The 18,095-nt window shown below is 38.4% G+C and overlaps 1 protein-coding gene across 1 annotated transcript in view; it reads left to right on the top strand.

The window, feature by feature from the left end:
• Window positions 1-254: 254 nt before the first annotated feature.
• The window catches only part of LOC129731986 (adhesion G protein-coupled receptor L1-like), a 178,686-nt gene continuing 160,845 nt past the window's right edge, over window positions 255-18,095 (top strand). The window contains exon 1 of the mRNA XM_055692427.1: window positions 255-1,488. The gene's annotated coding sequence lies outside the window, so the exon portion shown is untranslated. The remainder of the gene's footprint in view (window positions 1,489-18,095) is intronic.

Raw genomic sequence — 18,095 nt, 5'->3', positions numbered from 1 at the left:
GAGCAACATTCCGTAGTAATGAAAAAAATAAAAGAAAAACGCATCCTTTTTCACTTTCATCGTGAACACGTCCGTTTCGTCGTTTTCACCAGCCAGAAAACCATAACAAACCATGCTGCGCATACTCCATATTGTTGTTTCCCCACGACGAACGACGAAGTCTTCGTCCTGGCGTTCATTCCGGGCGACGCGTGAACTCGTCCCGTTTCCCATTTAAAGCACTGTGTACAACTCGCGTTCCGCTCAGTAGTCGGTTAACTTGTACACGTGTCGGTTCCGGAATCCTGCCTTACGGAGAAGTAAAGTCCACCGCCGTTCGCCTGTCCTACGTGGGACGTTTGTTTCTGCTTCGGTCCCCATCCATTGCCACCCGATCCCGTGGGGTGGTTGGGTGGTGGGGTTTTTGGAACACCCCGAAAGGAGGGCAGCTGATTTGTGTACATATTTTTTCCCTCTTCCCGTTTTGCTCCAACCATTCGCAAGTGAAGAAACCGAGGCTGCCCTTGCATGCCTACACTAATAATGGGGAACGCGCTTTCCGCAAACCAACTTGAAGTCAGCGGATAATTATAAAAGGTGGTCTTCGAGGCGGCCACTCCGGGACACGAATCGTGTTTGTGGCTTTATTTTTTTCGCTTCCCTGTGTATGTGCGCGGTTCGATACGATATCAGAAGAAAAGCATCATATCATTCGTTTTAATCTACGGAATTATAGGTGTAAATCGAAAAATAAGCCGCCGGTCTGTGTCGAATGACGGCATTTTTACTCAAAGGCAGTATTTTCAGCAGTGGATGCAATACATAATCCTGAATAACAACCTTCGTTCGTTTGTCCGGCTGGGATATAACTACGTGCTAAGGCATGGTCCAAGAAATCTTTGAATAGCCGAAAAAATCCTTCATTCCTGGTAGCAACAGAGTTCAGTGTTTTTGTGTCGACAGTGGAATCAGAGCGAAAATTGGCTAAATATAGACGAACACAAACACTTTTCATGCTCGGTTCAGCGGATGTTTTTTTTTCGGCTTTGCTTCATAAAGCTCAAACACGAGGTGGAGCTTTAGTGAGCTTCAGAAACGGTTAAATTTATGGGCCCGTGAATGAGGGGTTCGTTTACGGCATTTTGAGAAAACAAAAATCCATCGGTGCGGCAATTCGTCATCGTGGGAATTGCTGCCGGCTGTGTTAGTCGCTACAAAGTCCGACCCATTACGCTTTTGATCGTTAAAATCAATTGTACCGGAAAAAATAACCTGTGTACCAACTGGGTGAAAGGTGAAAACTGTGCAAAGGTTCGACAAGCTCGCCTAAGTCTTGTGTTCACTTGTTTTGTTTTGTCTCCGGAAAGTATGGCGGAGACCATCAGCATGGGGGAAGATTGATTACAAGTGATTTAGCGACTTCAATACAATTAGTGCCATTTCTATACTGTTATTGAAGCATTTTGAATGGATTGTGGTTTTACATCTGAATCAATTTGACAGAATAAGGTGAGTATTTTGTTGTAGATAGAAATGTGGTGGTGTGCGCTTCTAAACTAAAAAAATGATTTTTTTATGCAAGATGTTATAACACCCGTACCTAATTAACATAACATAAAATTGCTTTTACAGCCCACTTAACCCTACGTCGGGCATCTGGATCCTACCAGGCCCATTTCCATGTCGAATTCAATATAAACATATTGAATATTGATTGACTCGGCAAACACCGCACTGTCGCAAATTGAAATATCTGTTGAGTTTTCAATTTTTATTTTCCTTTAGCCTGTTTATTTTAACAATTTAGGAATGGGTACACACATTTCATTTTTTTAACATAATAATGCACTGTTTAACCATACTGAATTAATTTACCTTTATTTTGAAAAAATACTAAATATTTTTTTGAATAGTCGTAAAAAATCCACACTATATACTAACTTAAATATTAGAGTCACTTCTGTGGGGTTGGCCAAAACGTGCTTGGAAGTGGTCAAAGTGTTTCTGGATTCAATTGATCTTTCTCTGATTTAGTTTAAGATTCTCGTGGTTGGATGTCACATGACAGATTTAGTACGTTTTCAAGTTCTAAAAAATTGTAACATGTTTCATTCATATCTTCAAACCGGATGTTGTCCTATTTGAAACCGTTTAATCAGGATTTTTTTTAAAATATGTTGCTGTCGAAATAAATAAAATCCCTAGTTCGGTTGGAACTTCAATTCTCGATAATTCAAAAACATTAAAAAATAAATTGAATATTTACCAACTACCCATGTGGACATTCTAATACAAATTCCGGTTATCTGCGAAACGCTTAACTTTGCAATTATTATAGAAAATATAAACCGCCCCTTTCCGAGATTCTATAGGCACTCCGCTCGATGATTTTAACCTCACATCCATTCATCCTGAAAGCAAGCAATTTCATTCTAGAATTTATTCCGTGCACCCCGCACTCAAAACAAAGCCCAGACGCTCGGTTGCCGAGTGAGCCTTCCATTCGTTGCTCATAAGGGGCCTCTTTCGAATGATTAAATTCGCTTCGACGGGAGGTCACATCATGTAACAATGCACGTCGACGTGCGTCGTCCTCAATCGAACGCAACTGCTGTTCCCGATATCTGAGTCTGACTGTGCCGCGAAGCAAACGCACCACACGAGAGGAACCACAACAAAGAACCACCACTTTCCCTGTCCACCGGATCTAGGTGGCATACAGAAACTGTTTCCAATTATTGCTTCACGGCAATATCCACGAACTGGCGGGATGTGTCCGGCTGGTAGGCTGCATGGTCCAATCACGGCTGACAATCACGCAAATGTCGGTACCAATTGCCCGCGCGATTCAGTTGAACGTGGACATGACACTTCTCCGGTCAGAACTCTGCTAGCGATCGACTGCGGAATCCTTTTTCGTCGCATCAGTCATGCATAATATTTCCCATTTGGGTTATTATTACTGATTGTGTCAATGCTATGTAATACATACGTAACATTAACATTTGCGGGAATTGATTGTTTATTTTTGTCGCTGTGTTATTTCAAATTTACTTTTGAATTAATTGGATAAGATATGTTAAACGAAGCGTTTAAGCTATTGAAATTGATTGTGGCTCTCGCTTAGCTCAAAAGAAGACGGAGATAATAACTCTAAACCACTGCACCATGCGAATAATAACTTTTTTTTCCTGATAACTCCATGATAGGACAGTCTACATTGTGTAGGTAATCTTTTGCATTTCAAAAAAATAGCAGATTTTAAAAATATGACCTTTTTTAGTTAATAAGTTTTTAATTTTTCTTCAACTTTATTTCAAAAAAAATATGTTTAGAATGTGTTTTTTTTTTCGAAAAGACAAAATTATTATCTACAGCTTTGCCGAAGATGTCACACAAAACAAACAAACAATAAGTAGTGTTCCAAAAACCTAAGCCAATAGCACAAAATAGTATCTTTTGCCCATAGAAACGTCTATGCATATCTCCAGCCTAAACAAAAATGACAGTTGAAAAATCACAAGGGATGTGTGCAAAGCCACCTCCACAAGGTTGACGCAGAACTACATAAGGTTGTTTTATACATTACTTGTATTGAATATTTTTGAAATTTTGGGCAAATGAAAAGTTTCAGTGCTACCGAATTTCAATTTGCACAAATAAATAGGACCTCACTGAACAGGAATAGAACAAACACTTGGCGGCGCAAACAAGTTTCAACAGTCAAAGTGTGCATGTGCATGCAGATCGAGATAAATAACTTTTGATTATAGCGCAAAACGAGAAAATATTAAATCTTGAATTCAATTGTTTGGTTGTCCTAAAACGGGCAGTTTGTTGCTTAACTTAAATTCAGATATGACGCTGATTGCACCTCTGTGTTACCCCGACAGCGTATGACAAAGACATTGCGTTATCAGTTTTAATGGATAGGAGAAAGCAAAATGTTTTAAAATTTTGTGAACATTCGATTCAATTAATATTACCAAAACTTAATCAGGCACTCTGATATCAAAGTTAGGGGCTGTTTTCACACTGAAAATTAGACAGCCAGTAAAAGGTTTGATTGCCAGAATCTAGAACGCTTGTGTAGCTGCTAAAACGAAGCAGAGCTTCGCCGGAGGAAAGTCGAAACCTTCAACCGACAAAGATGCTCCGACAGCGGGAAAATAGTGATTTCGCATTCAGAAATGGTATCGTAGCTGAGGATACGTGATCAGGCAGATGTCCGTGGAGAACTGTTTTCAACTTTAATGCCAGAACAAAGCAGAGCTTCACCGAAGGAAGGCCAAAATCCTCAACCGGCGAAGATGTCTCGACAGCATTAATTATTGTGAATTTGCGATGCTCAAAGACAGCATTTTACTGAAATAAGTGCCGCTGCATCAGCTGGTGTGCCACTTTCGATGCTGATACCTGCTGCACCTGCTACTGCTTCTGCTATCCGCTGCATTACTTCTGCTGTTGATGCTAAGTAAGGACTACATATTGTAGTCGCTGTCTAGAACTGATATGAGCAGTTTCGGCTGGAATAGGCTCTTATATAGGCCAAATAGTGCATTCCGAATTACTAGGTCTATAATTCTGTCGACCGTGCTTGGTAAAGGAAACATATAACGATCAATCAGAGGTCGAATTTTGCATTTTGACAAGGCTTGACAATTTTCAATAGTACAACAGCTCGACTAATAAAGTTACAATTTTTTGCATTTGGGAGGATTCTTAGAAGATCTTCTAATCGATTACTGCAAGAATGAAGCAAATCTATCGAAAACTAACCCACTTATTATCGTTTGGAGTTGAATATATACTTCACTTTTTCAGGTTTCATATTTACATTTTATGTCCCTACGTAGCCGAACTTCCTGAGAGACGTAGTTCTACGTCAGAAAATACTAAATCTGTGACATTTTTTGTGGAGCTGTTCCAAATTAAAAACCGAGTAACTTCAAAAGTCGTTCAACGTCGACCAATTTACTTGAATTTATAAATCATTCATTGAACGCAATGGCTAGTGGAAATCCCGTAGAAGCTCTTTACACAGACTTTAGCAAGGCATTTGATCGCATAGACATACCAATGCTGCTCTTCAAATTGCAAAAAAAGGCTTGAGACAGAGCTACTAATCGCCAACAAATATTAAATCCGATTCTAGTCACTTCTGGTGTCCCTCATGGCTCCCGCTTAGAACATTTTCTTTCCATCTTGTATGTTAATGTTATTTCCTGTATCCTATCAAAGAACTAGGAGTGTTATTTTATGCCGACGATATGATACTCTTTTTGGAAATCTTTTTGGAAGTCATCAATGCATTCAGACAAAAAACACATATTCTATACACGGCGCATAAGACGGTTCCTATATAAAAGAGTGGCCAAAATTACCAAAATGCGAATTTCATATTCAGGATGTTTGATTTGACATGATTTTGTGGTATTTTATCAATATTTTCATAATTTTTTAATGAAATCTTGATACAAAAAATGGTTCATGTTGAAAAATGCCTTAAAAGTTACCTATTTCAGAAACGGAGAAAAATAGTTTTTCTGAATGTTTTGGAATAATTATATTAAAACCTACTAAAGCTATCATGATATGTTCACACATGATTGAAAGCTTATTCAATTAGTTTCCTAAAACAGGATGGGTAATGAATTTCAACCCTACAGAGTCAGTCGCAGGCCACATCGAAAATATGCGTAATTTTCCTAATTTTGACCATCAAAAACATTAAATGTAAGCACTTTTAAGTGTGTCTGAGAGCCCTACTTGTGCCCTTCAAGAATATGTGTTAAAAGTTTGCGAAAAATTTGCGTTTTGGTAGAAAAAGGTGATGAAAAATTTTGAATTTTTGGGTGATTTATCAACAAAGTTTTTCGTATATTATAGCAATTTGGTTCAACACACACTAAAAAAACGTGAAATTATTAGATCAATTGGTTTTTTAGAATATACGTTGTTTAAAACACATGTTGAAAGTTTGAGTAAAATTTGCGTTTTTGTAGAAAAAGATAATTTAAAATTTTTGATTTTTTATGTAATTTTTTGGAGTTTTATGGAGACTTATCAACTTATGTCATGGCTATTAGGTTCAAAAATATACTGGAAAAACCTAAAATCAGTATGATTATTCAGTTGTACACATTAAAGTAAAAAAATATTTTTTTCAATTTGTTTAAAAAAAAATGGTTAATACCTATTAGCAATGAATTGATTTTCGCGTGTATCTTTATTATTTTCAAACGATGTTTTGTTATCAACCCAAAGTTTTTTTCTGATATTTATTTTGTTAACCCTAAGAGCTTAGAGACTTAGCGATTATTCATGTGAAATCATACTTCGTTCATACTTCGGTCGAACTTTCCAACATTGCAGTCAGGTTTTTCATTCACAAAATTCCATTGAGTTAACCGTCAATCTCACAACTACTCCCACGCGTAAACCCGCAATCTCACACATATTGTTATGCCCTTGAATCATGCGGCTCATATGTCTTTAATGGCTGACTGATTCTAGTTTATTCCTTTGAGTCGGTTTGATTGCTTGTGTATGTGGAGGAAACAAAGTTTTATGTGTGCTTTACAGTTCTGAAGTTTTATTCAAGTGTTTTACGAAGAAGCGAGCAATGTCTTACAAGGAAGTTAATAAGATCGATTTAGTAAGTTTGTTCATAAAACCTAGAACAGAAAAGGTTATAAATGATTGCATTGAATTGATCAAGCACCGTTTTAAAACAGTTTTTTACAAACAAGACCATTGAAAACTGTATCAACATTTGGTGGCTCTACAATTGAGATTTGCTAAATCGTTTCGTCTTCAGTAGTTTTGTTTGAATTGAATAGCTTTACAACTTTGCTGGAGAAACCATATCTCTTGGATGTTCCTATCGAAAGTTAGATTCGTGCGCCAACTTTGCGGACAAATCGCGAAATAACTCTCAAAGCCATAAGAAGCGTTTAACTATTATGTGCATCTTTGCTGAAAACAGTAATCGTTTATCTCGTTCCACTAACGAGTTATTTACGTTTATTCGAAAACACAAGACATTTGCCTCAATTTACGTGGTTTATAGACAGCCCCTTTTCAGTACAAAACTTTTCTTATATGTCATAATCATCTGCAGTGGAAAACCAACAATTTAGCACAAAAGAATGAATTTTGGCCGGAAATTTCAATTTTCCGACCATTGTGCAATGTAAACAACACGCTTTATTTTTTTTTCGTTAAGTTTTCAAATCATTGATTAAAATATCTCATGTTGGATTGAACGGAAGAAAAAATGGTAACACTGCTGTAAAAACAGGAAGATTTTGTTGTGATTTTTTTAACCAGAAAAATTCTAAAAATCACTTTGGGAGTTGTTCTTACGGTTAAAGAGTTAACTGACATTTTCAAATAAACATGTTTTTTTGATATGAATTGTCAGTTAATTAGGTAAAACTATTTTCGTAAAAATATTATATCTCGAGACTGGCTACGGGATGACAGGTTTTTCTTACGTAAAATTTTCCGAAAAACACGATGAAACTATCAAATTGAAAATAAAATTGGTTGCATTTGCCGAAAAAAGTAAATTTTATTTTAGAACATAACAATAATCTATCTGGCAACACTTCCGATCAAGAATGATATTTTTTTGTGTTCCCTGGTTTATTTCCTCAAAAAATTACCGATCAGCATTGCCCGGACGTTTCACCTCTATATATTGTAAGAAAAAGAAAAAAAACATTTTGCACAAAGAGTGCGTTGTTTCCGAAGAGCGGGAGGCATTCCAATCGACACTCAAATTGGGATTTTGAGAAGGGTTTATATGAAAATGGTATTTATGATTACGAATATTTTAAGAACCAAAACGGTTTGTTTGACGTTTTCGGCAATGTTGTATATTATGATTTTGTCTTGAAAAAAAATTTTTACCGGAAATAATAAAAATAATTTTCGTAGAGCAAAATTTTTGAATATCTTTTTTGAACATTATTTTTAATATAGATACCTTATGGTGGTCATAATGAACATCAAAAATTAGAAAACTCTATCTTCTAAATAAAAAAAAATATTTCTCAGATTTTTTTAATACCATTCTCTGACAAATCCAATTAAATATCAAGCGGTAAGTAGACCTGTGCGCCGACCGGCGGTGGCGGCGTAGAAAACATTTTACCTCGGCGGCGATCGGCGCGCCGGCGTGACGCCGTTAGCTTTTATCAGTGGCGGCGGCGGTGGCGTGTATCGGCGTGACACTAATTACCACTTATAAAACATTGCGCATAATGTGTGCTTTTGTACTCTCATGTTCGATTTTTTTTAATTGAACGTTCATAAATAAAAATGTATGCGTCAGAGTTGTAAGAATGTCAAAAATAGAAATAAAATTGGTAAGATATCAAGTAAACAAACAACTGAATAACCAGAAAATAAAAAACCAAGCAGAGAGAGCAGAGCAGAGAATCCTAAAAAAATCATCAACGAGCCCACAATAAAAAATTACATGGAATACTGTTCCCAGAGACGTTAAATTTAGGAAAAAAGATAGATAGTTTTTTGATATGTTGATTTAGATTAACCGTAGACCTACTTTGGGGAAATTCGATAAATCTTACGTTAGAGAGTCGTTTTTAACTTTCATATATTTTGTTAAGTTACCCATGGAATAACTGAAAAAATGGGAAACTCTTTTCAATCGAATAGAGTTCTTCGGTAAACACCACAGTTTCTTCATTTTCTATTGCGACTTTTGGGATAAAACAGACCAGAGGTGAAGCATTAAATCCTCTTCAGGTAATTGTGATTGTGATGCGGTGTTGGTAGGAGCAACGAGATTTCGTTAAGACTCCTCCCTCTTGACAAAATTAGTCTTTCTCATTGTTGGGTACAGGTCCGTTACCTTCCGTTAATTCTTCGATAGCGTTGAGGGCCTCCAACCCAACACTCGTAGGAATGGCTTCGGTGGAAGACGCGGAAAATTGTATCCAGTTTGAGCGAGATCCAAAGTCCCACTCGGAAAATGTCCAATAAAATCACTAAACGCGCCGTACTATATCACAACACTTTTATTATTTTAATTTAGCTTATAGGAAAATGCATGCCTTTAAATTAGATTTAGGAACACTTTATTTTAAGGAAACTACTGCATGCTTATTTAAATTTTATTTTTAAGTTTAGATTAATACACTAGGTTAAATTTTAGCGATCCGTTCTGCTGTCGAGGTGGAATGCGACTCTCCTCAGATTTTTATTCGATCAGATTTATAGGTCCTACAGCAGCTGAATGCTTCTCCTGCGATGTTTTCCGATCGTCGATTTTGGAGTTAAGAGTATCGGAATGATCTCTTATCAGCTCCCATCCTCTCCTATCAGCGATCGTTATCACTCCCACGGGCGTCTAGCAGTTGATGATGATGATCGTGTTGCGATGACTCTCCTGTGGCCTGGCTGGAATGATAATCGGCTGCTTCGTTCTCGTGTACGGTTTCGGATGAGAGTTTGTGATATCTCTAAATTTGTCATCAGGGTTGAAGTTATGGGTGGCGTTACTACTCCCGAACACTTATAATAAAACTGTTCTGAGGAACATTAATCCTCTCCAGGGAATAGTAATTGGCGGTATGGGCACGAGGAACGAGGTTTCGATAAGGTTCCTTCATCTTGACATAATGGCCAGAGGGGAACGTTAGGTGTAGTCTAACTCCTGGGAATTGTAATTTGGCAATATTGGTAATACCCGAATCACCCTCTACTATTGTGTTCCCGCATCTCAGCACGCCGCGATGAAACTGCACACACTGCCCTGTGGAAGTTTATTTCTGTCAACTGATAGAGTGGTCTCTTTACGCACACTATGTATAATAACTTATTATATCTACAGCGGCGCAAGCGATGGGACACGTCAGTTGGTGGCCAACTCCCATGGAAGGCGTATCACGGAAGAGCTCCGTTGTGCTAATTTTACTTTACGAACTAATTTCATTTTTTGTCATATTGACTTACATTTTAAGTTTAGTAAAGCGGGCAATGTATGATATAATAAGTCATTATACATAGTGTGCGTGAAGAGACCACTCTCTCAGTTGACAGAAATAAACTTCCACAGGGCAGTGTGTGCAGTTTCATCGCGGCGTGCTGAGATGCGGGAACACAATAGTAGAGGGTGATTCGACATTGGTCTTAGGAAGAGTTACCCTTACCCAGTAGTTTAATTGGCAAAAACACCTTGCCGGAGACAACGGAGATTGCGGGTTCGAGTCCCGTCTGGACGAGGGAAATTTTTTTCTAATTCTAGTCACACCTTCTATCCCCGTTCATCTTCGCATTCCCGCGAAACTACATACATTGCCCGCTTCACTAAACTTAAAATGTAAGTCAGTATGACAGAAAATGAAATTAGTTCGTAAAATAACGAACTTATTGGCTGCAGCATTTTTTTCCGTTAGCGTTTTATGATTTCACTGCACAGAGCGACGAATCACATTTTTCATTTGTTTTCAACATCACCAGCGTGTTTTGACCGTTTTGACAGATACGATGTAATAGTATTGGTAAACCCACTCGTAAAACTGACAAAAGTTACAGTGCGAACCTGTCTGTTTTGCAGGCGCTTCCAGCTTAATTCTGAGTCAAATTCAAGCGAATAAAGAAGGGCAGACAGCAGTTCAGGCGACTCCAGGTCAAAACGAGTTGAGCTGGTGGAATAAAGAAATTCGCTAGTGGTGCAGCATACTGTCGTATGCTAATGCTTGCCGCTGGGTGTCGCATATGCTTTATATAAATTATCGGGGTAAAACTCATTTCAATATTTAGTATTGGGATGATATTATTGTTTTGTCCGAAACAGTATGTGAACTTTATATCTACGCAATCGTAAAATGCCCAATTCGGCATTGCGTTCCAGCGACCTCGTGTCTATTTGGTCTGACACTCTCCGAGATTCCAGTGAAAATACATAGTTTAATGGCATCGGTAGTTTAAGCAACTTTACATTTATGGTGTAAAGGACTAACTAAATTATTTACTTTTCTTCCTAGTTACTTTAACTATAAAATTTTAGGAAAACTATAATAAATAGTAAACTTCTCAAAAAATATGTTTGACAGATTCGTCGGATCGCATGTATTACCGACCAGGTTTGTCTTGATTTGCTCGACTGTTTTTTTTTATTTCGCTTGGGAACTCAATATAATCTATGGCACTTGTTACATTAAAGTTTTCTATTTCGTATGAATGAATCAACTCAATATTCAATGAAGTTATTTTTGGCAAAAAAAAACTTCACGAAACGGATCTTCAAGGCTAATGTGATATTAAATTACCTTTATTTGGGTTCAGGACATGAGATTTTATATTTTTTTAAATGTTGTCTCTAGACGAGTTGCAGAAATTGAATCTAGATTGAAAAAAAAAAACAATCCAAGAAAAAATACTGGTTTTTCAGTGACTTTTTGTATTGTTTTAGAGTCATATGAAATTAATATTTTTAGTTAAAATTTTACGTTTTGAGTGCAAATTTCAATCACTAGGTGTGGTCATTTTTAAGATTTTTTCGAGAAAACATTTCATTTAATGTGTGGTAATGTTAGAAGTTGAATTCTCCAATTTAAACTTGTACGAGCCTGATTGTACCACAGCAAATGGCTTATTTCACATGCCAAAATATAAATTTTGAAAATTCAAAAGAAATGTCTTCCGTTAAATTCAGAAATAATAGAAAAAGTTTTCAAAGTTTCTGAATGCCAATTAATTTACATAAGTAGTTGAAAGTCCCAATTGAAGACCAACTTGAAAATTCATTTTCAAATTTTATTCATTTTTTTAAGATCTTAATAATACTCAAGTTACTTTTAATATGATTTTTTCGTACTTATTTTTTTAAAAGGAAATTAGAATTTACGCAGCATTCCAGGTGGACTTTTCAGAAAAGTTGGTTTAAGTTTTTATCGAATCGTTTATTCAGTGTCGATTAAATTTACAAAATCAAGTTCCCTAAAAATTAACTGATTCTGCTAATCCTTTCTATTTTTTTGATGTTCACCTTAATTCGCTGGTGGAATTAACTCCACTGTTGAGTTTTTCTAGAGTATTTAGCAGACGCACAATTTACAATTTAAACAATTAATAATAATTAAACAATTTTAAGAAAAGGAGTATTTTTCGCACCACCTGTCCCCCGCTTAAAGTCGCTTCCATACTGTATGTGAGGCTGCTTTTATTACCGATGTCATCACACTCGCAAAGTTTCATTAAAATCTGCATAGCTGCTGCCAACAGTGGGACGCATTAGCGTGAAATCCCTCACCACCGAAATATCTCTCTGACATAACCTTCACATGAGCTGGCTCATAAGTCACTCAAGGACACTGCCAAGCTGGTGAATGAATTCTGCACCGGCGAAGATTCACCTTTTTAGAACTTAATCAACCTGACAGTCGTGACGTAAATCAGACCGCACCGTCGTCGTCGTCATTGCATGGCACCGAATTAATGCGATAATAACGTTGAAGTACCCACTTTCGTTACGGGACCGCAAAATTGCTCCTACGTCAGTCAGTCAGTCAGTCAGTTATTCAGTGTGCGAGGTCTATTAAAAGAACAATTTCATTTAGACTAAGTCACCGAAAAAAAGCCGAAACTCCTTTCATGCGAACATGAAGGCAAACGACCACATCCTGCGCGTTTTATTTTCGCTCCCGCATGAGCGAAGTGATCTTCGTCCTTTGCCAAGCTTCGAAGCTGCTATAGGAAACACATAAACACAGCGCGCCAAACGCGCGAGTCGAGATGTGACAAAGTCTGACGGTGCTGGTGGGTCTGTATCATGGGAGGGAAAATAGAGTGGAAAATATGTATAAATAATGAGAAAGTAAATCGATAACATCCGTTTGCTCGTCCTGCAGGGTGCGGCGGGTGCTCGATATATTTGAAACATGAATGGCGACATTCGTGGGGGAAACTGGAGAGCGCGGGTCGATATTTCCGAGAAAATGTTCCATACATCTTACGGTGGATCCTATAGAGTAGTGATTCAGTTCCAACTGTGGGAACCGAGGGAGGCAGCTTAGACAGGCGGGATTATTGCCTTTCCGTAAGCGATTCGATGTAGCTTATTTTCGGTTGAATGTGGGTGTTGCGGTGATTGATCAGGATCGCAACCGACAGGTTGCGTGAACGTTTAGCAGTAATTAAATATGGTTTATGAGTCATTAATGTCGGATCGGTGGAAGCTTCCGATGGTGTAGCCCCTTCAAGTGTCTGCCCGCCCAAAGGGACACAAGATGTTTGGGTGACTGGTTAAGCACTTAGTTTAATAGGAGTGTTCGAACTACTAATTGAATTTGAAATTATGCCAATATGGGGGGTAATAAATTTGCTCTTCTAGCGCGATTGCAAATAAAGTGCACGCTTATCATTTCATTGCAATATTACCGTTCGACTTATGTTACCGTGTAGAGCTTTAATCGGCTCAAAAAGCGTTGGTAGTGCTACCATACACCCAGTTTGCATACTTTCTACTCACACTCTGTCCATTCTATCGATCCAACATGCCCCCGGGGCTGTTATAATGTGTGTGCCACTGACAGTGCAAACTACTTTTAATTATACTAACCGTTGACTATAACTCAAAGGGTAATAAATTCACTGGTTGCCACAACGACGTTAATGCCGCTAGAGACCTCGGCATGGTGGTTGCCAACAAAGTTCTTTACTACAGCAGCAGTGCTATCTGATGCCTGGTCCTATGAATGGGGAACCGCAAACCAGCCGTTGCAGAATAACGGATAATAATAACAGAAAATCGATAAGTTTTACAATCGACAATAAAACAATGCGCCGCTGAAGCATTTTACTAGATGAAACGCAAGTTTTGGTCTATAATTGCTGGGATGGAGCAGTGAATTTATGTTCAGACAGGGTGAACAACATGGATGACCCAATAAAAAATAAAACCAAATTTTCACCCTACTAAATTTACGATTGCGGTTCCGACGAATCTCAACGGGGAGAGTTCAACCGACCTATCAGTTTATGAAGTCGGTCCTATAGAGTACGGTGATTTAGTTGAACTCGTATACGAAATAAATTGATTCGACTGGAGATGAAATTATCGGAACTGAAGGATATACCTAGGTATTAAAATCTGTAAATCAAATAATTTCGTAAAGAGCTGTGGTTTCATCACCCAAGCATCTGAAAGCACACTTTGTTCGATTGAGGAGGGGATAAATCTGTATAAGGCCGCTAGGTGGTGTGGTAGGCTCCTCGTATTGTTTAAAAGTATCTTTACATCAGTAGCTTTTAAGAAATTATTTCACTGAAAGTATTTTTTCTTTATTATTTGCATGCACATTTCGTAAACATGGAATTCGTAGATTGTACAGCACTTTTGTTGATTGTTTAGAACATTCGTATAGCAAGTTATCGAATATAATTACAAACATTACGCAAAGTTTGTAGAATTCACGAATGTACTTTCGTACGAACGTGGATAACAACAAATAATTGCACGATTCCACATTGGAATCCGAAGACTTCTCATAACACGATTATGAATCCTAGTCCCATATACAGGGCATTCCCTAGGATTCTTTTTCTGGATACCTTGAAGAGGACGCCCACGATTCCGATGTGAGGAATCCTAGGGCAGCGGTTCTCAACCTGGGGTACGCGTGCCTCTAGAAGTACGCGAGAGCCTTCAGAGGGTACGCAAAAGAAAAACCAGTAATGGCGGACAAAGTTTTTTTTTTAATACTTTATTTGTTTTCAAACTTGCTCTTGAAACATGACTGTAGCAATCAAACAAATCACAGTTCAATTTTAAACCTGAACTAGACTATCACAACATGATCTACCACTACTCTCTCCCACTCTGCGAGAACATTCTAAGCCAGCGGGTTCAATTGATTTGGAAAATATCGCCAAGGGGTACGCGGACGAAAAATGGTTGAGAACCGCTGTCCTAGGGAATCTATGCGGATCGTATGTGTTCGACCCGGGACGTCAACCGGACGAACACACAGGTTTCGCTTAGATTCCATAGGATTCCTCACATTGAAATCGTGGGCGCCCGTGAAAAGGAATCCTGAAAAAAAGAATAGTAGTCTCGATTAACTAGATTAGTTTAGAGAATTCGTTATCGATATTGTTTTGGCACCTGATCGGGAATCGAACCCGATATTACAACCGTGTGGGAGAACTAGCCCACCGACATCGCTAACCATAAACCCACGGGGACCGCATGGTAACCTTATTGCCACAATATTTTTTTTTTCAGTTGTATGAGGCTGGCGTCACTGGTAGCGCTATTTGGTTACATAATGTTAGAACTATGATACTTTTCATATGTTTGAAACTCCGCAAAACTCGTTGCCAAAAAACAAGTCGCAATGAATACTTATAGCTGTCAATAATACAACTTGTAGTGGCAATCTCTCAGTTACAAAAATAACTGTTTGGAACAAAACACAATAGTAAAGGGTGATCGATGCTGGTCTTAGGGGGAACTACCTCCTCAGTAGTTTAATTGGCCAAATCACAGTGCCGGAGATATCCGAGATTGCGTGTTTGAGCCCCATCTGGACGAGGGAAGTTTTTTCTAAGTCTAAATCACAGGCTCAGTCCTTGTGCATTTTTCGCATCCGCCAAGAAATTACAAACATTGTCTACTATTCAAAACTTAAAACAAAATCATTGTTTTTTGTTTCAACGACCAGACTGGATGCAATATCGCAATATTGCACGCTTAGCCTTGGGGGCTAATAGCGGTCTCGATCAACTAGATTAGTTGAGAGAATTCGTTATCATCGATATTGTTTTTGGCACATTTTGCATGTGTAGGATAAGTACAACGATACACCGTGCCCCAGTGCTGAGTCGAGAAAATTTCCAGCGCGAAAAGATCCTCGACTCGATCGGGAATCGAACCCGATATCACAATCGTGTGGGAGAGCTAGCCGACCGACATCGCTAACCACAGAGCCACGGGGACCACAGACCGGATAGTGATCTTAAATTTACCTAAATCAAGTTGAGACAGAAACGTAGCCAAGGAGCGGAAATCTATTGACAAATTCGAACTAAAAATCTCTCAACCATTCAGACATTGCTTAACAAATTTTCTTGGATCGTACATCCCACGACTGTTAGAACCATTTCAACCAGTTAGTGGAATTACTTGGATATTTTCATTGGAGTTGGAAACTGAATTTCTCGACTAACGACATTATATTTTTTCTCGTACGGTTTAATAACATTGCGAGTAATGCACGTCAGACGCACCATACACAGCACTGCTTGCGACATTAGGTACAATGTAAAAAAACGATCGTCGTTAATCAAGATTCTCGGTTTTCAACTCGAGTAACAGTGAAATTCGTCAAAAAAAATATGAGCATGAGCATGAGCATGAGCATGATTGACCGCCCGCGGTTGCTACTCCGTTATTGCCAGATCAGCTGTAATTACACAGAGAACCAATGGATGATGCTTGGGATTAACATTCATCCTCAATGTGTAAAAACTGGTGACCTAAATCTTTATATTAGGCAATACCAGCGCCGGCCGCATCCGAATGCAGGTCAAAGAAAGAGTGTGTATAGGAATATGTTGACGTGATACTCGCTTTATTGGAAGCCGAGAACACCTCTGCACTTCCACGAGAAATCACTGGGATGTTGGCAAAAAGGGTAAGGTTTGCAGCAGGTTTCGTTTTGGTGAACGATGCGCTGAGTTCTAGTACCGGGTTCATAATAACAATTATCGCGCGTACGAGTTCATTATATCTTCCACGGAAATCATAACGCGATCCTAACTCATTCCGGTTGATGATGTTACAACGCAAATAAAGCGCACGCGAGGATAACGGACCTATGACTCAATCAAGACAGACTCAAAGATTCGAAAATCTGTTTATGAAGTCATTATGCAACTACCGAAACATATCTCTCATTGATTTATCTCAGCTGACTACACAATGTTACGAAAGCTACGAGAGTTGAGTCTACGTAAACGCCTCGCCACTCCTATCACTTCTTCGAAAATTATAACACGGTTATAACCAATCTGTAGAAAATACGACCTCGTGAAAGGTACCGACGCGAAGTCTCTAGATATTCGGTAACCCGGGGCTTTGAGCTTAACAGGTTGACTAACGACGTTTCTTGTAAATTGTTCGTCTGTTCTTGAAAAGCGATTTCCTGATTTGAGACCGATTTAAAGCAGAAATAAACAATAGAGTGTTATTTAAACCCCGCACAGGTGTGTGTAGTATATTCTAGTGGAAGGCAAAATGTTATACTACACTATGTGGACGATTTGAACTAACATATTATAGAGTTGGGTCACTATATTTCGAAAACATTTATATGAGCAGAACTCTCCCGGGCCGGAGACGCGTTTACACCGAAACATTATGCACGACCGCTCAATCCACGCCTACCGACGGAGACGCTCGGGAGCACGATATTTCACGCCGATTCTTTATTAGCTGTTAATGCGAGTGTTGCCTATCAAATAGAAAAATTGGCAAAGTTTCATGCATCCAAAGCCCCAATAGTTTAAAAAATGCAGATATGCAAATTGACCAAAATATATATCTTAATTTTGTTGACAAAATGCCAAACTAGTCATAATTGGGACATAGTATACAAAAACCTCTGCTCAAAAGCTAGGAAAATCGAAAAAATTTAATCATAAGATTTCGACTTCGACTAGCAGTCTCGTCGTATTGTTCACTACGTGCACTACACCAGGTGTTGTTGGTGGGGGCTCCATACCAATTTCAAGAATAACTAACAAAAATCAAAAGCTAAACAAATCATTAAACAGTATCAATGATCAACTAATATTGCTCGCTGTGTACCATTTCTAGTGCACAAAATGAAAAAAATACATGTGATCCAATCTACCATAAGTTAACTCTGGAAATCAATGAGTGATGCGAACGAGAGGCATAAAACAGACCAAAAACCTCTCTGCGCAGTTCACTTATCAATGTACACAATATTGTTATATATCTACATACATAGCGTGTACGCGTGTGGCCAGTCAATTTGGTTTGCAAGACCGATGTGTTAGTGTTGATTCCGTGCACTCCCGTCAGTGAACTTGAAGAGATGAGAACAAACACG

The sequence above is a fragment of the Wyeomyia smithii genome, chromosome 3, assembly GCF_029784165.1.
Source record: "Wyeomyia smithii strain HCP4-BCI-WySm-NY-G18 chromosome 3, ASM2978416v1, whole genome shotgun sequence".
In the NCBI taxonomy this organism is placed as follows: domain Eukaryota; kingdom Metazoa; phylum Arthropoda; class Insecta; order Diptera; family Culicidae; genus Wyeomyia; species Wyeomyia smithii.
Note: the sequence above shows the minus strand (reverse complement) of the source record. Positions and strands in the feature narration are given on the sequence as shown.